At 42.3% G+C, this 25,674-nt stretch overlaps 1 pseudogene; it reads right to left on the reverse strand.

Moving 5' to 3' along the window:
• Positions 1-7,746: 7,746 nt before the first annotated feature.
• Positions 7,747-20,466, reverse strand: LOC123569999 (uncharacterized; annotated as a pseudogene).
• Between the last annotated feature and the right edge of the window lie 5,208 nt (positions 20,467-25,674).

Consider the following 25,674-nt stretch of genomic DNA (forward strand, 5'->3'; position numbering starts at 1 on the left):
GCTCTGAGGGGCTAAAGGCAAACTGAAGAAAGCATCTTTTAAATCTAAAACAGTGTACCATTGATGTTTAGGGTTTAGGGTGCTTAGGAGGGTATATGGGTTAGGCACAGTTGGATGTATGTCCACAACCCTCTTATTGATTTCTCTTAAGTCTTGTACAGGTCTGTATTCTCCACTATTAGGTTTTCGTACTGGCAACAATGGAGTATTCCAGGGTGAGTGACATGAGCAGAGGATTCCTTGGTCAAGGAGCCAGCGGATATGCGGGGCAATTCCTTTCTTGGCCTCTAGGGGCATCGGGTATTGGCGTACCCGCACGGGGTCTGCCCCAGGTTTAAGTTCAACAAATAAAGCAGGATGGTGTTTTGCTAGTCCTAAGCCCCCCGTTTCCGCCCAAGCTTCTGGATATTGCTGGAGCCAGGTTGCTATGTCCTGGTCAGGGGCCGGTTGCTCCTGGTGGAGCCGGTACTCATCTTCTAGGGTTATAGTTAGGACGGACACGGGTTGATTGTGGGAGTTGGTCACGATGGGCCCCTCAGGGAGGAAATGGATCTGTGCTCCCATTTTAGTTAGCAGGTCTCTCCCTAATAGGGGACAGGGGCTCTCAGGGATAACCAGGAAAGAATGGGTTACATTCTTGGCTCCGAGGTTTACTGTTCTTTGTGTTGTCCATGGGTATTTCTTAACTCCTGTGGCCCCTTGTACCCACGAGGACTTGGAGGATAATTTTCCATTAGTCTTAACTAAGACTGAGTGCTGTGCTCCCGTATCGACCAAGAACTGGACTGGGGACCCCTCCACTTGCAAAGTTACCCTAGGTTCGGGGAGGGGATCCGAACCCCGTCTTCCCTAGTCTTCATCTTGAGTGACTAGTACGGGTGTAGACCTAGGGGGTCCCTGTCCTCGTTGTTTCTTTTTGGGGCAGTCTCTTACCCAGTGGCCAGCCTCCTTGCAGTAGGCACATTGGTCTTTTTTCAGATTATCATGCCTGGGGGGCCGCCTGGGTTGGGTGTACTCTGGCTGTAGATGCTCTTTCTGTACTACTGCTGCCAGGACCTTGGTCATTTTTTCAGTGGCCTTAAATTGCCTTTCTTCTGGAGTATCTCTGTTATTGTAAACCCGCTGGGCTATCTGAAGGAGGTCCTGAATCTGCTTTCCTTCCAAGTCTTCTAATTTCTGGAGTTTTCTTTTAATATCTGGGGCTGCCTGATTTACGAATGACATTACAATAGCTGCCTGACTTCCTGGAGCCTCTGGATCTATGGGGGTGTACTGTCTAAAAGCTTCCATTAATCTTTCTAAGTAGGTGGCTGGGCTCTCTGTCTTTTCTTGCAGAATAGAATATACTTTAGCCAAATTAGTGGGCTTGCGAGCAGCTGCCCGGAGACCTGCCATTAGAGTCTGGCGATGAAGGCGTAGCCGTCCCCTACCTTCTGCTGTGTTGTAGTCCCATGCCGGCCTGGTCAGAGGAAAGGTCGCGTTTATGAGGTCGGGGTTGGCAGTCGGTTGACCGTCGTCCCCCGGGACCAGCTTTCTAGCTTCTACCTGTATTCTCTCTCGCTCTTCCGTGGTAAACAAGATTCGGAGGAGCTGCTGACAATCGTCCCAAGTGGGCTGGTGGGTGAACATGACACTATCCAGTAAAGACAGTAAATCTTTGGGGTTGTCTGAAAACCGAGCACTCTGAGTCTTCCAGTTATACAGATCACTGGTGGAGAATGGCCAGTACTGGAGCCTGGGGATTCCTGTGTCATCTGGGGGTCCTATTTCCCGGAGGGGTAAAGCCACCGTGGAGTCAGGCGGCTAGGGGGGGCTAGTCCGCGAAGTGTGCCCTCGCGTCCGCCCCGCCGGCCCCTCAAAGTTACTTTCTCTTTCAGCAGGCCCGTGAGTGGCGGCCGCCTCCTCTCCGCCTGCTCTCTCCCGCGACTCAGCCCGAGGGGCCGGGACCTGGGGCCCAGAGGGGTACGGAGGGGGTTCTGTGAACAGTGGGTCCCCACTATCAGGTAGAACAGGATGGGAGGGGGCAGTTGGTTGCTTGGTTTTTAGTGGTCGAGCAACCAGTGCCTTAGAGGGTTCAGAGGCTAATTGGAAAGGGGACAGCCAAGGAGGCGGGTTTTCAACAAGGTCCTGCCATATGAGGATGTATGGGATTTGGTCTAAGTGGCCCGCATGTCCAGGTAGGAAAATCTTGGATTTTACCCTAGTGATGACAGCAAGTCGGAAGGTCCCTTCGGGTGGCCACCCCACATCAAAGGCAGGCCACTCGGAGCGACACAGAGTAATTAGCTTTCCTTTCCTGATTTCCATACCAAGATCATGGCCCCTTGCTCTAACTTCTTTGAAATTATTTGTAAGGAGAGATAGAGGAGTACTCTGGGTATTGCCCATCCTGTAACGATTTGTAGTCCTTTCCTGTAAAGGAATGTGGGTTAGAATCCCAATAGAGGAAACCTGATCTGACTTATTACTGATAGCTAGCCGGGAGCGCGGCGCCGGAAGCCGGGAGCCCGGGGACCGGGGCCGGAAGTGTGGCGTCGGAAGCCGGGAGCCCGGGGACCGGGGCCGGAAGTGTGGCGCCGGAAGCCGGGAGCCCGGGGACCGGGCCGGAAGTGCGGCGCCGGAAGCCGGGAGCCCGGGGGACCGGGGCCGGGAGCGCGGCGCCGGAAGCCGGGAGCCCGGGGACCGGGGCCAGAAGTGTGGCGCCGGAAGCTCGGAGCCCAGGGACCGGGCCGGGAGCGCGGCGCCGGAAGCCGGGAGCCCGGGGGACCAGGGCCGGGAGCGCGCTGGAAGCCGGGAGCCCGGGGACCGGGCCGGGAGCGCGGCGCCGGAAGCCGGGAGCCCGGGGGACCGGGGCCGGGAGCGCGGTGCCGGAAGCCGGGAGCCCAGGGACCGGGGTCAGATTCAGACTGCAGGCGCGCACCCGGGGACCGGAGTCAGATTCAGACTGCAGGCGCGTACCCGGGGACCGGGGTCAGATTCAGCTGTTGCCCAGATCGCGAACACGCTCCCGGCAACTCAGATCGCAATTTAAATCAGTAGAGAGCCAGGGGACGTCTCCCACCGGTCTCCACTGGCTGTCCTATAGCGCGTCCGCCAGGACTGTGCCAGCCTCAGTTTCAGACCTCGCGAGTCACAGATTCAGATTCAGAACAGACACACAGACACAGACAGACACAGACAGACAAACGGAGACGAGCCAGCTCACCTATCAGTAGATCGATCTCAGCAGATCCGTTGACCAGGGGTCTGGTGGGCTTGGGGAATCCCGGACGGGCCCCCAGATGTTATGCCCAGACTGTTTGTTCCCCAAAGAAGACCACCAGAGTCCAGAGTCAAAGCCAAGCGGCAAGGATCTTTACTACAAGTTCGAACCTGGTCCCTCCTTTACACAGTATACAAGAGGGCCCCGAACAATGCGAGCGTTTGCTTTTTATAGCCCGAAAGTTGTAGGGGAACAAAGAAATTCTTTTGGCTCCTGCGCTTTCAGTAACCTTGAACGGCTGTCTCCTTATCGGAGACTTTCCAGGTGGTGTTTGTACTGGGCTCAGGGAGTTTGAGAGATATATGGTGGTGGGATGGGAGGATGGGATGTGTTTGTGCTAGGCTCAGGGAGTTTTGAGCCCGGGGCTGAGGAATGTGCCCAGCTCCTTTCAGTATCTCACTTGCCATCTGGGCAATTTAGACTTCTCAGGTCTCAGTTGCCATTTCTGCAAATTAAAGTAATGGGACCAGATGTTACATGGCTTCCATCAGCTCCACAATTCTCTGATTCAAACGTATCCCTTAACTGTTTTTTTCCATATAGTTTCAACTTAATTACATGATGAAAATAGTTTCCCATTTCTTTAGCCATCGCTATTATTTTCTGGACTCTCCAGTTCCTTCCTGTTTTTGTTTTTTGTTTTCCAGAGGAACAGTGATCCAAAGTAAACATATCAGTTTCATAAAGTTATGATTAGTGAATAATATGGAGGAGACATCATTTGTAAATTCTAACACAAAATCACTGTAACTCTTTCTTTTTTGTTTTTTTTAAGCAATAATATTATACTGCTGACTTGTTTCTGACAATTGATAAATTATGTAGTTGAGAATCAAGTAATACAGTAACAATAACTATTTTCCTTTCCTTAGATCATTTGGGTGATAAAAAGCAGCCCAGTGACTCCTCCATCCACAGGTAAGGATGAGAGTATGAACAAAGAAACTTTCCATTATTCAGAAGCAATAAGGAGCATGCAGTGGTTCTTTACCTAACCTGTAGTTCCTGTATTCAAATTAAATTCATTCCACTCAGTCAAAGCTGCTGTTAAAAAGAAAATTCTTTTTAAAAATCTTTTTCAACATCTAAGTATATTTTAGGTGTTATAATTGATGCCATTTCAAATCCATCAGGTGTGGCTATATCATTGAATGTGTGTATAAAGTTGTTAGGGTGAATTCAGTTTTAAAGCAGATTTTCTGTCAAACATCTGTCTACCTATATATGATAGCAAATATCAATCTGATTGAGCAATTCACACTTCAATACATTGATTTTTTAAAAAATGAAGTAGATACACCAAAACCCCTAAAAGCACTTGCGGGGTAATAGACAAATGTACCCTGAATAATAAAGTAGTATGAGGAAACAGGTACCATCCGAAGAAAGGGAAAAAAAAACAACATTCATGAAATGAAAGAACACATTCCCACTGTAAACTAATATACCAACAAGATTTCAATGGGATTGTTTTATTAGGTTATTAGGTTTTTCTTATTTCATGGTGGATTAAGTTTCTAAATCAGACTTCAAGTATATTATTATCAGAAAATACAGAAAGTTCCTGCACTATAATATATACGTTTTCTTTTCTTTTCTTTTTTTTTTGAGACAGAGTCTCACTCTGTTGCCCAGGCTGAAGTGCAGTGGCACAATCTCGGCTCACTGTAGCCTCCACCTCCCAGGTTCAAGCAATTCTCATGCCTCAGCCTCCCGAGTAGCTGGGATTACAGGCGTGCATCATCTTGCCCAGCTAATGTTTGTATTTTTAGTAGAGACAGGGTTTCACCATGTTGGTCAGGCTGGTCTCGAACTCCTGACCTCAGGTGATCTGCCCACCTTGGCCTCCCAAAGTGCTAGGATTACAGGCATGAGCCACAGCGCCCGGCCCATATTTTCTTTAGGTAATGATAAATCATATTTGAAGAATGCCTAAAAGGATCCAATAATGCCTCAAATACACAAACCTACTAGAACAGATTTTATTCAAAATTACAATGACAAAATAATATACGGAGGTAAAAATCTTTATTAAATGACCACATCGTAATCTGATAAAATATTTCCTGATATAAGAGAATGAATTATGAACTGGTTTATAATATATTTTTTAAAACCCAAGGTAAAACAAAACTAATAAACTCTGCATACATTATCATTTACATTTTATGATTATTTTCTATTTGGACATCCTCTTCCGTATACCCATTGCCCTGCGCTTTTCACTGATTTTCTCAACTACACTCCTCCTCCTGGACTGTGAACATTTGCTAAAAATCTCTTTAAAAAACACCACCACCACCACAGACTTCCCACTGCTGCCATGCTCTCAGATTGTCTAGCTCTCCCAGAAAAGGACAATAAGCTAAATAAGCTAAATTCACAATAAGGTGGATCTAAGGGATAACAGGTCTTTTCGAATCTGATTCCTCCCTTCTCCTCCACCCTCACCTCTCACCACTGGGCCTCTCCTTTCCAGCCACAGTGAACTGCTTTCTCACACTTCACAATCATGCCTAGCATGATTGGCTCCTTCAACCTTCACCATGGAGCAGCCTTCACGCACATACATTCCCTCTTCCTCTTCATGCTTTGGCTAACTCTTCATCTTCATTCAGAGTGATTCCAGGAAAACTTATTGACACCCTCCACCTCCCACCCCATAGCTGGGTGTGGTGTCTCATTTAGGTATGTATGTACAGATATATCCTTTGTATGTGTGTATATACATATATATCACATTATAATGTATACTTATCATAGCACTATTACAATGTATCACTGTTTTTACTGTGTCTTTCAATAGGCTCTAAGCTATTTCAGGGCAAAGATCATTTAACAGTCAATTTTATATCCCTAACATCTAACATAATGCTTCACTTATAGTCATAGATTGTAAATGGTAAATGAATAGCTAGATAAACAAATAGTCAAGGGCAGGGAGAGGTTGTCCTGTTCCTAAAGTACATTATGGAGGCAGCCACCTCCCACTGCAAAAAGTGAGCCATTCCTGATTTTCACTACATTCTGTACTTGTAGTCAAGAGAAGTAACCGTTCAGATAGAGATAGGAGGGTCAATGGATGGATGGATGGATAGATAGATAGATAGATAGATAGATAGATAGACACAGATTCTTTGTAGCCTAGGAACAAACGGCCTAAAATATATTTTTAAATATCCCACCGAATCTCAAGGCAATGACTGAAAGGGGTTGGATCAAAGGCATTAAAACCCAGCTACATCTACTTTAAAATTTTATATAGGGTAGCCCAAAACTGATGGTGGTACCCAGTGTACTGCAAGGGTACCAAATACCTGTTGAAATAAATTGCAAACAAGTCCGGGTGCAGTGGTTCATGCCCGTAATCCCAGCACTTTGGGAAGCCAGGGTGGGTGGATCACTTGAGGTCAGGAGTTCGTGACCAGCCTGGCCAACATAGTGAAATCCCAACTCTACTAAAAATATAAAAATTAGCTGGGCATGGTGGCGTGTGCCTGTAATCCCAGCTACTTGGGAGGCTGAGGCATGAAAATCACTTGAATCTGGGAGGTGGAGGTTGCAGTGAGCTGAGTTCATGCCACAGCACTCCAGCCTGGGCAACAGGGTGAAGCTCTGTCTCAAAAAAATAAATAAGTAAATAAAATAAATTTCAAACAAAAACCAAGTGCAGATTAGGTCTAAACCAATTATTTTTTACTTAAGACAGTAACCCCCAACTTGAAAACTACCAGCTTCCGAATCATAATAAGGTATCCTTGAATTCACATTTACAGGCAGCATTGCCAATAGACAAAATAAATGCTTCTCAAACACAAGGATGACTATTTGTCAAGTATAGACGACGGTGTGATTAATAAAATCCAAATACATTTAAAGATGGTATTGAATTTATAATCAGTTTATCATTAAATATTTTCTCAGCTAATATAAAATAAGTATTAATGAGTCCTTGAAAATGTTGGCATTATTTAAAGCATCTCATGCCAAGAAAAGGATTGAGAATTGCTAGTGTAGGGTTCTTTATAAACTCTGCAGAGGAGGCTGGAGTTTCCGGGTTCCAGTGCCTTAATATGTATATATGTAAGCTAACCTCTTTACTTCATTTCACAAAGATTATTAACAAAAATAGTTGCAATGTATTAAGTTTTACTGATGAACATAACGAGAATGGACTTACATTTGGAGTAATAAATTTAAAGTAATAAAAGGAAAGTAAACAACTATATACACACATGCTAAAACCCATATAAAAATCTATTAATTTAATTTATTGGGTCTCCTCCATAGATATGCTCATCTACAGAGTGTACTGAAACTTTCTCTTAGCACAAAGTTAACTAAGCCCCTCAGGCTGCTTCGAACTTGCTTTCTTTCCCACTTCCACGTTGTAAAGAGCTCCAAGTTCACTAACCAAGTGGTCCTTCTTTAACAGCAATAACAAGAAATGGGGAGGAAGAATAGATAGGAACTCAACAGCAACTCTAAGGCGGGTTGATTACCTGGTCTTCCTTAAACTGGAGGCTCTTGTTAAACTCACTTTGCTTCCTGAAGAAAAGCTGGGCCAAGATGCGCTCTGCGGTAGCCTGGATATAATCGTCCATGTCAAGGGTTTGAAGCTGATAGTGTAAACCAAAAGAAGGTATGTCAGCATCTAAAAGAAGATATGTCAGCATCTAACTACTCAGATCCCTGCAGAGATCTTACAGCTGTCAAGGCATTTCCCCGCAAGCAGAGGGAGCCAGTTCCCGCCTGGGCCAGCCCAGACTGGGGCTCCCACAGTGCTTGGCTACCTGCACAGCTATTGAGAGGTGACAACATGCTAGCGGCCCTCACTCTCAGAGCCTCCTTGGCCTCTGCGTCCACTCTGGCAGCGCTTGAGGAGCCCTTCAGCCCGCCACAGCACTGTGGGAGCCCCAGTCTGGGCTGGCCGAGGCCGGAACTGGCTCCCTCTGCTTGCGGGGAAATGTGGAGGAAGAGGCGTGGGTGGGAACCGGGGCTGCGCACCGCGCTGGAGGCCAGCGCGAGTTCCGGGAGGGCGTGGGCTCCGTGGGCCGGGCTATCGGAGCGCCCGGCTGACGGTGCCAGCCCGGGCAGTGAGGGGCTTAGCACCCAGGCCAGCAGCTCCAGAGGGTGCGCAGGATCCTCCAGCAGTGCCAGCCCGCCAGCCCTACGCTCGAATTCCCGCCAGGCCTTAGCTGCCTCCCCGCAGGGCAGGGCTCCAGACCTGCAGCCAGACCTGCAGCCCGCCCTGCCCGAGCCTCCCCCAACACCCGCTGTGGGCTCCTGCGCCTCCCGAACCTCTCCGACAAGCGCCGCCCCCTGCGCCTCGGTTCCGGGTCCCACCAACCGCCCAAGGGCTGAGGAGTGCAGGCTCGCATGGGACTGGCGAGCAGCTCCGCCTGCAGCCCTGGCGGGGGACCCACTGGTTGAAGCCAACTGGACTCCTGAGTCTAGTGGGGACTTGGAAAACCTTTATATCAAGCAACGGGATTGTAAATACACCAATCAGTACTCTGTGTCTAGCTCAGGGTTTGTAAATTCACCAATCAGTACTCTGTATCTAGCTAATGTAGTGGGGACTTGGAGAACTTATCTGTCTAGCACTCAGGGTCTAGCTCAGGGATTGTAAATGCATCAATCAACACTCTGTCAAAATGGACCAATCAGCTCTCTGTAAAACAGACCAATCAGTGCTCTGTAAAATGGACCAATCAGCAGGATGTGGGTGGGGGTCAGATAAGGCAGATAAGGAAATAAAAGCAGGTTGGCGGTGTCAGCAGCAGCAAGCTGCTCCTGAGCCGTTCCATGGTGTGTAAGCTTTGGTGTGTCCCACTTTACAATAAGTCTTGTTGCTGGTTATTCTTTGGTTGCACACCCACTCATCATGAAAGTCTGCAGCTTTACTCCTGAAGCCAGCGAGACCACGAACTCACCAGAAGGAAAAAACTGTGGACGTGTCTGAACATGTGAAGGAGCAAACTCCGGACACACCAAATTTAAGAACTGTAACACTCACCGCCAGGGTCCGTGGCTTCATTCTTGAAGTCAGCCAGACCAAGAACCCACCAAATCTGAACATACTATGACCTCCTGGAAACAGTCATCTTGTGTACCAGTTTCACGTTGCCATGGGGAGCTCACCTTTTCAACTCTGGGTGGTAGGGAGAGTCTGATAACTAGAGGGCCTGAAGCATCTGAAATTTTCTTTAGAAGGGATGGATGGAGCAGGACCTAGAGACAAAAGGACTTCTCAGAATTCCATGCCTAGAGGCTGCCAAATAGTTGGTTCTGGTGCTCTGCAGTCAGAGACTGATGGTCTCTCTCCGCTGGGGCCAGTAATCACCCTCTGCTGGGCCGGGATGTTCAGTGGGCTGGGTCTGATTCTCTGTGTCTGTCTTTGCATATACGGCTGTTGCTGTCCTTATTCTTCCCACTCTTGACATTCTCTTTCTCAGTCTGCTTCTCAGTTTCTGTGTGTGTGTGTGTGTGTGTGTGTGTGTGTGTGTGTGTGGCGCGCGCCTACCTCTCTCAATGAGTGTTTTTCCCTGTGTTTATTATGTTTGCACACCTCTGCACATCTGCCTCTGAATCTGTCTTGTCTGCATGTGTGTGTGTTTGTCTTTATGTATGTTCTTGTGTCTGCCTGCCTTCGTGTATAGGTCTGTCTGTATATTGGCAGGCGTGTTTCTTTCCTTCTGTCTCTCTGTGGGTCTGTGTCCCTCTTTGTGTGTATGTCTGTGTCTCCTACTTGTGTATGGTTGTGGTGTTCTTTTCTTTGCGTCACTCCCTTTTCATGTCCGTTTTCCTGTGTCTTTCTCTTTAATGGGGCTGTGTGTCTGTGTGTGTGTGTGTCTCTTCCTCTCTGGGCATCTCTCCGTGTATCTATCACTGTGTGTGTCTGTCCCTCTGTATGTGTGTGACTCTCTCTGTGTTTCTCTCTGGGTATATGTTCCTTCTGTGTCTCTGCCTGTCTATCCTCCCTCCCTCCCTCCTTTTTCTTTCACACTCCTGATGCAGAACACATCCCTGGTCACCCCATCAGAAGCACCTCCCATCACTTCCTCTGATGGGGGTTGGCGGATTATCCTCCATCAAGGTACAAATCAGACAATCCTGAGGGTGGGTGAGAAGTGAAAAACTTCCTCCTACCCCCAAATTCTGATTCATTTATTTATTTCCTGTTGTAAATCAATTCTTGTTTTCTTTCATTTAAAACTTCGTACTTTAGGTGGCGGGCGCCTGTAGTCCCAGCTACTCCGGAGGCTGAGGCAGGAGAATGGCGTAAACCCGGGAGGTGGAGCTTGCAGTGAGCTGAGATCCGGCCACTGCACTCCAGCCCGGGCTACAGAGCAAGACTCCGTCTCAAAAAAAAAAAATATTTGTACTCTTCTAATTTGGGATTTGTATTTAATGGTTTTCAATTGTCATTTTTATCTTTTATAATTTTAAGCTTTAATTTGTTTATATTAGCCTTTCATGTCACATTAAATCTTACTTTGCCTCCAAAATAATTTTGATTTTTAACATTTTGCCTTTGTCATATTTTGCACATACATAACATTTTTATTCTAATCATTTTTCTATTCTCTTTTCTTATTCACTTTTTAAACTTTAGCTTGCTATCTTTGAGTTTTCCCTTATTTTCCTATTTATATTTTATTTGATCTGATTTTGCTTTATGATTTGTTCTTATTATGGCTATTGAGAATGATGGCCAAGAGGGTGGCAGTCACAGTGAGACCCACACCGAAATTCGGGGTCACCAGAATCCTCCTTCCCTGCCATCCCCTGCCAATAACACCTACAGCCAACTTTCTGCTCTTTCTCATATAGCTCTCCATAAACCTCTCGCCAGGTAGGCCTAGGAAGGTTTTGAGACCAAGGTGCTAGAATTTGCCAGTCTCTCTCAAAGAATGGAGGGGGTCATCCTGGGAAATGAGTTTCACCAGGATCAGGTCCACCTTTTTGGACTTAGGCCCTGTTGAGACTGCAGAATTCACCTGTGCTTCTCCCTGGAGGCCTTGTTGGGTCTCCTTGTAGGAAGAACCACGGTGAAGAGAAATGCCTGTCTGTTCCCAGACTCACCCTAGGGGTGCCCAATCAGACTGTTTTACTTTCCACCCAGTCTCAAAAAGCAACCTAGTCCTAAGAATTTTTAAAATCTAAATTCCACAATGTATCCCTCTCTCAAACCCTTCATTTCATCTAATTAAGGAGCCCAGGAGTGAATTTTTTAAAGCAAATAATTATTTAATGCAGTGAACAATTTATCTTAGTCTATGTTTTGTATATACAGGTCATCGTAGATTTCCCAAAATAAAGAATGAAAGGGAAGAAATTCTACCTCGGTACTCCTGAAGTTTCTCTTCGTATAGAAGAAATTCTCTCTCCCTCCCCCTCTCCCCACCCTTTCCCCCTCAAGTATACTTGAAAAGTAAGTTGGGCATGCTCATTTCATCTCCTCTCTCTTTTTGCTTGGGAGCTGGCAAACCTTCCAAGAACATGCACTTTTACTTTATGCCATAAGTTATACAAAGACCTGCCTCAACATGGGGAGGCCTATCCAATTCTGGGGACCACTATTAGGAAACCCACCTGCCCACAATATTAGTATATTCTCTAATATGTGATTTATTACTAATAAAAGTGATTTGGATCTCTATATGTTGACTTTTTAATCTTTATTTCTAGGTTCAAAATTTCAAGCATTGAGAGAGAATGTGATATATTGGATCCCTTTTTAAACAGATGAGAAGACTATTAGATTCTCCTGTTCACATGTTAATTCATCCAGTTTATTTATTCATTTGTTTAATACACATCTACTGAGGGCTCCCTTTGGTCCAGACACATTGCTTACCAGAATATTGTGCAGAACACTGACACTTGGCAATCTCTCTCAAGCTGGCTTATTCTCACCTGGTCTTCAGGGTTGTAGGCAAGAATGAAAAGCAAATCCTAATCACATGTGCTCTTAATGTAATGCTGGGTTCCAATAGTGAAAAATACCACATCTTCAATGTGAATGTTGAATTCTATGGTACCTTGAGTGCCAATAATCCCCACCTAAGGAGGAAAATGCTGTCTATTTAACTTTAAGCAAATAAAATGTACACTTGTTGTCTCGGTGAAATTATTGATCACACCCCTTTGACTCTCCAGAGAACCTAATTTGGATGATCAATTATATGGATACTATCAGAAAATCTAATTCATTATTCAATCAAATATTCATTAAGAATAAGTGTTAATAGGGAAGAACAGATGAATAAAAGCACGTGGTTATACAGGAACTCCTTAATAAGGGTAAGAGTGGAAGGTAGAGGCCATCCTTCACTCCTTCACATAAAATCTCCTAGCCCCACAAAAATCAAAAGATAATAAAGTAAATGTTCCCTAAAATGTATTAGTGAGTTCAATACACAGAGCATTATGAAAAAGGGTATCAATCACCATGTTCTAATTAAGGGTTACAAATGATGTTCCCTAACACAACAGGCAGAAGATTTACATTTCAGTGTTTTACCACCCCCGTGCCTTCCTTTGCACTTGCTTAGCAAAAATCATCCTTCTAGGATAGCAACTTCCTAACAATCTTCCTTAAAAGGGGTTAAAAAGTAAATTTGTACACAAATGCCCACACACAAACACAACAAAATGAAGTCTAATCCTTGAAATATAATTAGTGAAAAATCACAATGCCCTTTTCCAATTTATTAAAGCCTTCACTTCTAAAAACATAAAACAAGACTTTTGCTATGATGACATAATGAGTAAATTCCAGTCTGGTTTTAGTTCTTTCTTTTAAGATGGAGAAAGGTACAGACTTCTTAGAGAAGCCCATTCCATCTGTGTATACTATTGTTGATTTCCTCAGGGAAATCCATGAAACTCTGGAAGAACCACAGCCAAATCATTATAGAAACATGCTACACAGCTTGGCTTTTCTTATGGTACCCATATAGTTGATCATCCAAACCAGGTTTTCTAGAGAGTTAAAGATGGTGATCAATAATTTCACCAAGACAAGTATACATCAGGGATGCCCTAGACAAACTGGAGTATGGCCACCCTACTGATGCTCCATGTCTCCCCAGCTACCCACACTCACATTGCACTGAGAGGCAATCTGTTATTTCACACTCTCCCAAGGGCAGCACCTTCCACTGAGGATGCAAAACTGAAAAACCTCAGCAAGCGTTCCAGACCTTCCATCATCATGATAACATCTTTACCACTTCTGAAATATTCTTAGCCTCTTTTCATGCACATCTTGAATCGTTCTGTCTCATTAAACTCAGAAACTACCTTGCAGGATCTTCATGGTTTCCTCTGTAGCAACTGTGCCCACAAAGCCATTAGGACTGAGTCATTCTATGTTATTAACAACTGAAGCAAAACTAAAAATACCTCCCATTTGCTTCTTTCTGCATTAAAAAGCAAATTCCCCCCCCCCCCGCAAAAAAATGTTTAGAGATAAATTACCTTTCCACATCCACTTAACACATAGTGCATTTTGTTTGCATTAAAATGAAAATGTGGCTGTCATAATCCATTATAATTCTGTTACAAATTCTGAGTGTACCCAAGGTGAGGGTATTTTGATGCTTACAAAAAAAAAAGGAAGGCCGGGTGCGGTGGCTCAAGCCTGTAATCCCAGCACTTTGGGAGGCCGAGACAGGCGGATCACGAGGTCAGGAGATCGAGACCATCCTGGCTAACCCAGTGAAACCCCGTCTCTACTAAAAAATACAAAAAAAAAAATAGCCGGGCGAGGTGGCGGGCACCTTTAGTCCCAGCTACTCGGGAGGCTGAGGCAGGAGAATGGCATAAACCCAGGAGGCGGAGCTTGCAGTGAGCTGAAATCCGGCCACTGCACTCCAGCCCGGGCGGCAGAGCGAGACTCCGCCTCAAAAAAAAAAAACAAAAAACAAAACAAAAAAAAAAGCAAAGAAAAAGGAAAAAGAAACCCCATTAGCCAACATCCTACTTAGCAACTTAGCAATTCATAAAATCATAATAATAATTAATATTTATGCAGCCCTCACCAAGAACATGCAATTTTCTATGTCTTTTACATTTATTATGTCACTTCTTCCTCACAACAACCTTATAAGTTCAGTGGCATTATTCTCCCCATCTTACAGATGATGGAATTAAAATCTAAGTTGGTTGAGGAATTTACATAGGTCCTCACAGCTAAGAAATGGCAGAACTAGGATTTGAACCCAGGGAATCTGACACCACAATGATACAATATAACCAGTTGAGCATTTAAAAACAAATGAAAAGAGAACTCTCACAGGCATCCAGTCTTTTCATTAATATAATTATCTATAACCAGAGAAGTTTAGTTCCTAAATCCACATTGAAGCCTCAGTCAACCACTGAAAACATGATTGCATTATCTGCAGCAAATTTCTTCCCATAGAAAGAATGGGTGAGTTTATGACTCTTCAGAGATACAAATTATAGCAAATTTTCTGTTAATTATATCATAATCTTTCTGCCAATACATTATAATTTCCTGTGGAAGACCTTGATTAAGGAAAATAAAAAACAACTCAACTTCAACAAGATTTTGTCATTAGGAAGAATATAAGATGTGCTTTTGAGTCCATTATCCAACTTCTATTATATATACCTACTAGTCAATTTTCCCTGGACTTAGCTGACTGCTGCCCTAGAAACACAAATACTCATGCTCTCTTTGTGTCATACCTTCAGGGTGATATGTCTTTTGAGATATGGTACATAATACATACCTTCAGGGTGATATGTGTTTTCAGATATGGTACCTACCTTAACTTGCCTGGAAGCAATGTCTCAGTTGCAGAAAAAAATACATCATCAACATTCAAAGTCTGAAGTTCATCATGTGTGGAAAAGAAGAGCAAGGAAAAACAGTCTTCATTCACCACATTCTTTATCCAGTATAGTATATTTTTAGGGAAGAAGATTACTTGGCCAGCTATAACATTGTATGTGTAACTACTTTACCATCATCATCAACCACCCCAATCTATGCTGTTCCCTGAAATATAAACAGAAAAACAAAACCAACATCACTTTGGAGCAATGTTTCTCAACATCTTTCCATTACTTTCCAAGTTATGCTTTTAGACTTTTTTTCTATTACCACCCTTTGCAATTTTAATACCATACATATACTGTAGATCAGTATACTGTATAAATCTATTGTTTATATACTCTATGCATATCTATTCTTTATACATAAAAAGGGTAAGACTTTTGTCTCCCTCAAAAGTTGTTACCCCATTGGGGGCAATATCACCTCCTAATAAGACTGCATGTTTTACACTTTGGTAGGCCGAGGTGGGTGGATCACTAAGGTCAGGAGTTCAAGATCAGCCTGGCCAACATGGTGAAACCCTGTCTCTATTACAAAAGCAAAATTAGCCAGGAGTGGTGGCACATGCCTGTAATTCCAGCTACTTGGGAGGCTGAGGCAGGAGAATCACTTGAACCCGGGAGGCAGAAGTTGCAGTGAGTGGAGACTGTGCCATTCCACTCCAAACTGGGCAACAAGAGCGAAACTCCATCTCAGAAAAAAAAAACAAAAACAAAGACTGCATATTTTAAAGTTTAAAAAGACTGAAGTCACTTGGGTAGGATGTGTGCATGTTCTTAGTTCATTGTACAAGTAGGAATGTATGTGTTTGTGTGTATGTAAGCATACAGATATGTGTGTGCTTTCCAGATAAGAAAAAGTCTACATACAATTTTAACAATGACAGCTAACATGTAGTGCCTTTAATATATGTCAGGTATTCATGTGATCACTTTACTTGATTCAGCCTGATTATTCCTTACATCAATCCTATGAAGCATGGTAATATTATTATCCCTGTTTTACAAAAGAGAAAACTTTGGAGAGAACATATTTTCCAAGATTACTCAGCTAGTCAATGGAAAAGCTGAGATTTGGACCCAAGCAGTCTGGCTACAAAGTCTATACTTTTTATTCATACTAAACCATATTTTGATTCTGCTTCTATAAAATTATATACTTTCTCATTCTCTAATCTGTTCCTCAGTATTACCCTGTGAGGTAGGCAGAGAAGAAGATACCATTATTTCTGTTTTATCAGAGACTCATGGTCACAAAATGGAGCAGCCACAGGGGCGGACAAAAAAGAAGTCTTTGTTCTGTCTACACAGACATGTATAACTCGAATCCAGATTGGTATTAAAGATGCAGGGGAAAGGTGGCCGTCTAAAGAGCTCTCTCTTCATCCACAAGCAAGGAGCAGCAGCAATGTGTACCTATTCATATCAGGGCACCAATTACTCCAGATACAGAGCAGAGATTACACAGGAGTCAGTAGGATCTTCGCGTTGAAGCCAGGCACACCAGCCAGCTTGCCTACCCTACTCTCAGGGTCCCTTCCAAAGCTTCCATGAAGACACTCAGAAGCAGAAGCAATCTCCCTGGACGATAGGAGTAGAGGGACTTCTTCACATACTGTTGCTTGGTTTCTTACCCTGATTGTGAGAAACAGTAATCTCACAATTTTCTGGGCATCCAGAGAATATTCAACTCCATATAGCTCATATTATGAACTCTCAGGACTGCCTGAACAACCTCCTCAGGCTGAGCTGGGTCCCGGGGCCTATTTTCTACTACAGAAGGCTCCAGACCCATTTCCCTAGCTTGGAGTTTCTTTTCAGGGGTCCCCCCCTCCCCCGAGGAAAGTCCACTGAGCTGCCTTTTCTTCTACTGTTCTGCTACTGCTCAGTCAAGGCCATGAAAATGAATCTTTTAGAGATTATCCTCTTTTACATATTTTATCTAGGTGGAAAAAGACAAGAAGTCAGAAAACATAAGCTTTATCCCAGTGAATCCAATGACAACAGTTTATCTTTAGAAAACCCAACTAATCTCTCTGGCCTCCTGTTCTCTTATAAGAAAAAAAGAATAGTTTGGTCGGTCTTATATAAAGGAAACTCTAATCTCTCTCTCTCTGTTGTAAATTCTAAAATTGAATGCATTGTCCAAGAATAAGAAAGAGGGCTTTCTTAACCACAACAAAAACATCATGTAAAATCGGCTACATGTCTTTAACTAGATTGCCAGGGAAAGACCAAACTCTGAAAGTTCTGTGAGGGCTTAGTCACTACTGCTTCCCCAGTGTCTGGAATGCAAAAGGAAACCAATAAATACTTTTGGGAATTAATGAATTATTTGAAATTCAAGTAAGGACACTCATTTTACCTGCAGCTATCTCTATTTCACTAGACTTCAAGAACATTCTGAAAAGTCTGAACCACAAAAGGGCATCCAATTGGCCTGATCTTAGACTCCAGACTGAACACAGCAAACTACTTTGTTATTCCAATTGCTGTTATTTTCCTTAGAGAAAAGCTGTTGTTTCTTTGATCATTAAATCAGAGCTACCGGTTTTAGCTTTGGCTCAGAGGACCAAACAGTGATCTTATTTTAACAATAGTGTGTGAAAAATGATTTCATACTGAAGAAAAGAGTTCAAAGTGATGCCGAAAATAATTTAAACAAACAGACTAATGCTTAAAGGCATAAATGTTTGTCTATCTCTTAGTTAAGCAGATTTAGTAACAACTAAAATAATATTCTCAGGACAAACAACTTAGATGCTTAAGAGGAGAGTGTGGGCAAACTAGTTATACCTGAGCAAGACAGTCATGTTCATTGGCGTTGAAGTGCCAATGAAGGGCCTGGAGGCCATTGCTTTTTATCCTAAGGGTCCCCAGAGTCATTTGTGATCTCTGACTGTTGAAGCTGGTGCCAAAGGCCTCTTCTTCATTGCTGAGATAGTCTTTGACATTGTTCCTGTACCGGGCCCACTGGATTGTACCACCAAGGAACTCAAACACCTGGAAAATCATAAACAATCCACCATAAGCATGGAGGCCACCTCCTAAGAGCATGGAGCCATCATGGCCTATAGAATAAGAAGGAGGCAAAAGGGAAAAGGCAATGGTGGTGAGGTGAGTTTTGGAGTCCCAGAAAGGAAGAGGAGGAATGGGTCTGTAAGAGTCCAGGAATGGCAATAGTAACACATGCAGTGCTCTCAGTCTAGACCCTGTTAGACATTTAAAAAGACACCCAGGGTGGCAAGAGAATAGGGGAATTTCCATTTGTCCACGTGCAATTCTCTACACTAGTCAGACATGGAGCTATCTACTGAAGAACATTTCTGTCTGAGGTCAACACCAACGCAACTGTCCCCTCTTCTCTATCTCTCATCATCTTTCATCCTGGCTCACAGTTCATTCCTTCCAATAGAGAAGAAAGCTTAGTAAACATGCAATGGGAAGGTGATTTTAAAGTTTCCATTAAGAATAATTATTTTTCCTAATGTGTGTGATTCATACTTTGGATTTAGGTAAGTTATTAAGAAACTGAAATTCTGGATCAATAGCTTTTGATACTATGGGAATCATTGTTTGCAGAGGCCAGGCTTCATGTTTGAAATGAATGTCTGTAAGAGTTGCTAATATACACCAAGGAGAGAATCAGCACTCCTACTGCTGTGGTAATCATGGAGGCCAAGAGACACATCAGGAAAATGCTTACCCGTGACCACAGCCTCTTCTTTTCCTAGGGAAAATTAGAAAGCCATTATTCTCTACTTAAGACACATTAGAAATATTGCCTCCTTTCTCGGTTCTTAAATTTTTCTTTATACTAACTTCAACTAAAATTCACTGACAACCATGATGAAAGGAGCTATTTTTAAAGTATACTTAAAATGTATGTTTTAATTATTTCATGTTAAATCAGGACATGATCAGAGCAGGGGGTACTACATTTCTTAAGATGATAGCTGGCTTTCCTGAGCTCTGTATTAAGGGTCTTAAGGGGAACTAGTCTCAAGATATAAACACAGAAATTTTGCATTGTAAAGAATACTAAGGATTCCAGCTTAGCTTCTATGTCTCATTTTCTTGATGAGGAAATTGAGGCCCAGGGTGGAGCAATGACTTATGGAAAGCTGCACTATTATCTGTAATTGTAGGTGAAGAAAGAATTTCTCCTGATTCCTCTGTTATGCCACTAAGTCAAAGTACTATCACTGCATATCATTTCAGGATCATTAAATTATCTTTTTTGTTTTAGAAATGGAGTCTCGCTATGTTGCCTAGGCTGGCCTCAAACTCCTGGCTCAAGAGATCCTCCTGCCTCAGCCTCCCAAGTAGCTGGGACTATGTAAGTGCACAACACCCAACCAGATCATTAAAATGTAATACTTATGAACCAGCATTCTCAAAGGAAAGTTTACATTTACACACAACTGTAAGGTCACATTTACATTTTTAAAAGAAAATGATAGCATATAACTTTATATGTCTAAGAGTAATGCTTTGCTAGACATTAGTATTTCTTCCTTGATCACTGGCCTTGATCAGTGTTTCTCAAACTTTTTTTTTTTACTACATCTACATCAAGAAATACATTTCCCCTTGTGATCCAGTACACGTAGATATATACATGCGCAAACACACACACACGTACATACATACACACTACTGAAACAAAAGTTTCACAAAACAATATTTGTTATTGTATTAATTTTAAAATGACAATTCAAATCCACTATATAGATTTCATGACTAATGGATTACAATTTGGAGTTTGAAAACCTCCTGGATCCCTTTAAATAGAAGAGAGGAAAAATTATTATTCTGCCTCCCCAAACTGATAAAGCAAACACTAAAAGAAGGACAATGAAAAACCAGCTGCACAAAAAAATAAATAAATAAGTTTCCCCTTTTAACTTGTCTGAAATTCACCGATCTGCATGATTAAAGACATTGCCCCTAGAAAGTCCCTAGTTAAGAGGCATATATTTTACCTGGTGATAAAATCCATTAAGCCAAAAGCACTCATTAATACTATAAGCAACAATTCAAAGGGAGTTGGGCCATTAAAGAGCTAAATGGGGTGTGAGTTTAGAGTTTATGAGAGAGGGCAAATCGAGAAATGTTCATAGCAGGAGATGCTATCTTTCTGAAGAGGGCCACTTAAGAAGAGTTGATCTAAAGAGGGGTTCTTGCCTGAGCTCTGCATAAGATCTTGGAGGGAACTAATCACAATATATAAATCCCCATGTTACCATTCTAGAGATAGTGTTTATCGTCCCCATAGACAAACTGTTCTGCGTTTCATCTTCATGCATTTCCAATACTGAGCTGTCCATTGGCAAAAAGGAACAATCAATTCACTGAAAAAGAAAGGAGGGGAGAGGAAAAGATAGCTCTAGCAAACTGGGAGATCCCAAAGGAGAAGAATGAAGATTCTTAACTAAGGGTGTACTTGTATAGAGCTGAAAGTGAAGGACATGAAATAAGGAAACTATCTATTCAATCATAATCTTGGGTTAAAAAAAAATCTTTGACAGAATTGCCAAATGAAAGACCAATAAAACATTTCCTTTGGTCCCCAACTCTTTGCTCACTGATGACACATATAGAGATAGTAACAATAATAACCCACACTTATCTCCTTCTCTCACTATGTGCTAGGTACTGTCCTGAGTGTTTTACAAACATTATGTGATATCATTCTTACAGTGATTATCAGGTGCTATTATTATTCCCATTTTACAGATGAGGAAGCTGAGGTATAGGGAGGTGTGGTAACTGCGCCAAATCACAAGACAGAGCCAGGTTAGTGTTGGAGCAAAGCACCTTTTGTCATAATATTCTTCCATGACATTGGTTCTTTTTGGCATCTGATGGTGGGGGCTTAGCCTAGTAAACTCTTTTTTTACTCGAATCAGTCTTGTTTCTTAATAATGTAATTTTCCTAATAGTTTATGAAATAATCCTGTTACCTAAAAGTTAATCTTTACGTAAAAGTCATTTTGCATCTTTTTTCCTGGTGATGAATGGTGGTTGAGTAATCTAAAAACCCCTACTATAATCCACAAAACAGTCAGCCACCCTTCTTTCCTTCATACCTTTGTACCTTTACTCCTTCAATAAACATGATGGTTGCCTACTATATTCCAGGCTGTATGCCACTCCTCTACATTAAGAGAATTTTGAGTAGCTCATAATTTAGGAGAAGAGGCAGAAAATAAAGCAAATAACTACAATGAAATGTGCTAAGTGTTATGTAGAAATATATACAAAAGTCCTGTGAGGGCCAGGCGCAGTGGCTCACTCCTGTAATCCCAGCACTCTCGGAGGCCAAGGTGGGCAGATCAGGAGGTCAGGAGATCGAGACCATCCTGACTAACATGGTGAAACTCCATCTCTACTAAAAATACAAAAAAATTAGCCGGGCGTGGTGGCGGGCGCCTGTAGTCCCAGCTACTCGGGAGGCTGAGGCAGGAGAATGGCGTGAACCTGGGAGGCGGAGCTTGCAGTGAGCCCAGAGATTGCACCACCGCACTCCAGCCTGGGTGACAGAGCGAGACTCCACCTCAAAAAAAAAGAAAAAGAAAAGAAAAGTCCTGTGAGTATACAGAAGACTGATTGTATCTGAGAAAGTAAGAAGACAAGTCTTCACTGAAATCACAACTGTGAGCTGGGCCTTCAAATCCCAACATGGCCACACTAGGTGGGCACACTTAGTCAATTACATTCTAGTCCAAATTTCTGACTTGTCTGTAAGCAGCTCTATGACAGACCATATGGTAAGAATGTAGACCCTACCTGTGTCGGGCAGCCTAGGTTCCAGAAAGGCTGCAGGTTAATCTCTGATCAAGTGATGGAGAGATGACCTTGGGGCTTTCCTATCATATTTGATCAAATCTAAAATACATATTTTTCCACATTTTAATATCTCTGAAAATGAGATATGTTTTAAAATGAGTGGTCTTTTTGACTCCGTGAAATATAGTGTGACCACTTTTCTTTGGTCTTATCTGACAATAGTACTATATGAATCTTCAAAACAAGTTTTACACAACTTCGCCATTTACTGTTCTTTCTTGGAAACTGGAAAATGCAGCCTTCTGCCATAAGCATTATCTGGGGGCTATGCTTAGCATTCATTTAAATGGCAATACAAACAAATCATTAAGTAAACTACACTAAAACTCACTGAAGCACTGAATCAGAGAAAGCTGCAGCTGGATAAGGTGATTTTGATTTTTTTTTTTTTTCTTTTGAGATGGAGTTTTGCTCTTGTCGCCCAGGCTGGAGTTCAATGGCACGATCTCAGCTCACTGCAACCTCCGCCTCCCAGGTTCAAGCAATTCTCCTGCCTCAGCCTCCTGAGTAGTTGGGACTACACAGGCGTGCCACCATGCCCAGATAATTTTTGTATTTTTAGTAGAGATGGGGTTTCACCATGTTGGCCAGGATGGTCTTGATCTCTTGACCTTGTGATCCGCCCGCCTCAGCTTCCAAAGTGCTGGAATTACAGATGTGAACCACTGCGCCCAGCTGATATTTGCAGATAAAGAGCCCAAAGAGGCTAAGGATTTTTCCAGAGGTAACAGAGTAAGTCACTGGCAGAGCCAAAACAAAAGCCCAGCTTTCCCACTGTCAGTCAGAGCTTTCCTTACAATTTCTATTTGCTGCAGGAGAACTTCATGCCTTTGATATACATGTAAATGGTTCGTGGTGAATTGAAGCCATACAGCTGAAAGCAGGAATATTTTTAAAATCATTTTAATGCACACGAAGGTAATTCTATGGTGTAGTACAGAGGACTCTCGCACCCCACCAACAAAGGGGACACCAGTTTTTCATATAAACCTCAGAAATGCAGTGAGTTCTTTAGACCACTCACAAATGCTTGGCAGGCTGGGAAGAAAATAGGCAGAACTGTAAACTGAACCAGATTCTACAATAGGAGCCAAATCACCAATCAAGTGCCAGATGTATAGAAAGAATAGAAAACTGGTGACCCTACTGAGACGTCCTTCTAACATATTCAATCACTCACCTAATAAGTACCTTTAAACAAGAGCCATACTACTTATATGTTGTGGCCATGGACAAATGTGGACTAATGGCTCAAAACTGGGAAGAATAATTAACAAATACATGTCTAATACTCCTGCTTTCACTTCAATGTTTAAATTATTGTGCTTCCAATCATAAACACCAAAAATATTTTCTGAGGTTCACTTATACTTTCAAATGGAATACATGCTCAATTCAAACAAAACTAGGACATACAAATATTTTTACTTAACAGTGCCCAGGCTTATGCTCAAAATATTTAACAACCTATTTAACAACCTTGTTAAATATAAATTTTTAACAAAATATTTACTTAAATATTTAAGAACCTAAATACTTAAGAACAGAAGCAGTTAGCTGGTATGGCCACACTAGTGTGTACTAGATGAATATCCATTCTGCAACCAGGGCACAAGTGCATAGTGAAGTGGTGAAGAGTCCAAACTCTGGAGCTGAGCCACCACAGTTCAATTCCTAACCCCACCATTTATTTACTGTGTGGCCTGGGGCAAGTTATTTAGCCTCTCTGGGCCTCAAGTTATTCATCTATATGATGGGGCTAATAACATTGCTCTCACAAAACTCTGAGAGGATTAAACTGGTTAATAGATTCAAAGCTTGGTCCTGCATATAGTAAATGTACAATAAATGTTAGCCTTGTTCCTTTTAAATAAGCACAAGTAGGCTTGCTCCACTTTGATAATACCTATATTTTAATTGGCATAATAAGGACGCTCCAAATTCATAAAACAGATATTACCCTTCCTAGTAATTCAAAGTAGTACATCCTTACACATTACTTTGGACAATGTATAGAATTATTCTTATTTTACAAATTAGAAAATTAGAGTAAAAACAGCTCCTTACATTTAGCTAATAGAAGAATTGTAACCAAAACCCCAGTTTTCTTACTACCATTCCAGGAAGCTTGCCATTTGGACCACATCTAAGCACTGCAGAGCTGTGGCAGTGTCCCTTATCCTTTAACCCTTTCGTCATCTTTAAATGATGACTTGACATCATTTAAACCATAGTCACTTTAATGTCCAAAATGTGGGGCATGGAGAGGAGGGCAAGGATCCTTAATATCTATGTAACCATCAGATATCCACCAAAACTTTATTTTTTAGTGAAGGAAACAGAAAATTATCATTAGAATATCACAGTAAAAATTGCTGCAGCAAGATCCCTTGATGGGTGCTAAAATTACTGATTGAAAGGTAAACCATAAACAATATTTGCATATTCTTGAAGTATCTCTCCCAAATATTTGATAATTGCCAAGGGAAAATAGTAATTTTATTTTATTTTTTAAAGTTTTTTGTAGAAACAGGATCTTGCCATATTTCCTGGGCTGATCTTGAACTCCTGGGCTCAAGTGATCTTCTCACCTTGGCCTCCCAAAGTGCTGGGATTCCAGGCACTTTAGTGTCACCACACCTGGCACTTCTGGTGAGCCACTGCACCTGTCTGGAAAATAGTGATTTTATAGTGGAGGATTCTGGTAGACACCACCTTAGCCAAGTGATCAAGGTTAACCACCTATAATACACATCGACATCACATACCCACGATTTGATGCACTGAAAAGGGCAGATCGCCTCCAGTCTATGGTAGCCTTCCCTAGAAGGCTTAATTCCAATTTAATCATGAGAAAACATCAAACAAACCTAAATTGAGTGACATTTTACCAAACTACTGAACAGTAATTACTGACTCTTCAAAAGTGACAGGATTATATAAAACAGAAAGATAAGAACTATTACAGATTGGAGGAGACTAAGGAAATGTGACAATTACATGAACTGGATCCTGGAACGTAAAAATGACATTACAGGAAAAACTAGTGAAATCTGAGTAAAGTTTATAGTTTATAGTATTGTGCCAGGTTTTGAAAATTCTTTTATCGTTATGTGGATGTTAACATAAGGATAAGCTGAAAGCAAGTTATTCAGGGAATATCTTTGTGACTCTAAAGTCTAAAGTCTAAAATTATCTCAAAACAAAAATTCAAAAGAAAGAAAAGAGGAAGAAGGAAGGAAAAATCATGAAAAATATCCATGACATCTTTTCCCTGGGCACATGACTACTCTATGTTTCCCACAGTCAGGTTTTGCCATGTGGCTGAGTTTTAATCAACAGACTATGAGCAGAAATGCTGTGTGTCATTTCCAGGCTCAGACTTTCAAAAAAAAAAAGGTAATTCCTCCACTGTTTCCCCTCACACTTTCAGCAGGTGGGTGTAATGATGCCCTGGTGGGAAGGGCAGATCCATTAGATGGAAGGAGCCTGGGTCCCCAGGTCACTGTAAAGAAAACCCACCAGACCAGGGAAAAACACCCATCTCAAACTCTTGCATATACAAGCAATAAAGTTCTGTTGTATTCTACCATTATACATTTGGTAGGTCTATTTTTTACCACAAACTAAAATGAAAACATATTTATAACTTTTTGAGGTCATTTCTCACTAGGGTATGCTACAAG

Source organism: Macaca fascicularis, chromosome 18 (assembly GCF_037993035.2).
Source record: "Macaca fascicularis isolate 582-1 chromosome 18, T2T-MFA8v1.1".
Classification (NCBI taxonomy): Eukaryota; Metazoa; Chordata; class Mammalia; order Primates; family Cercopithecidae; genus Macaca; species Macaca fascicularis.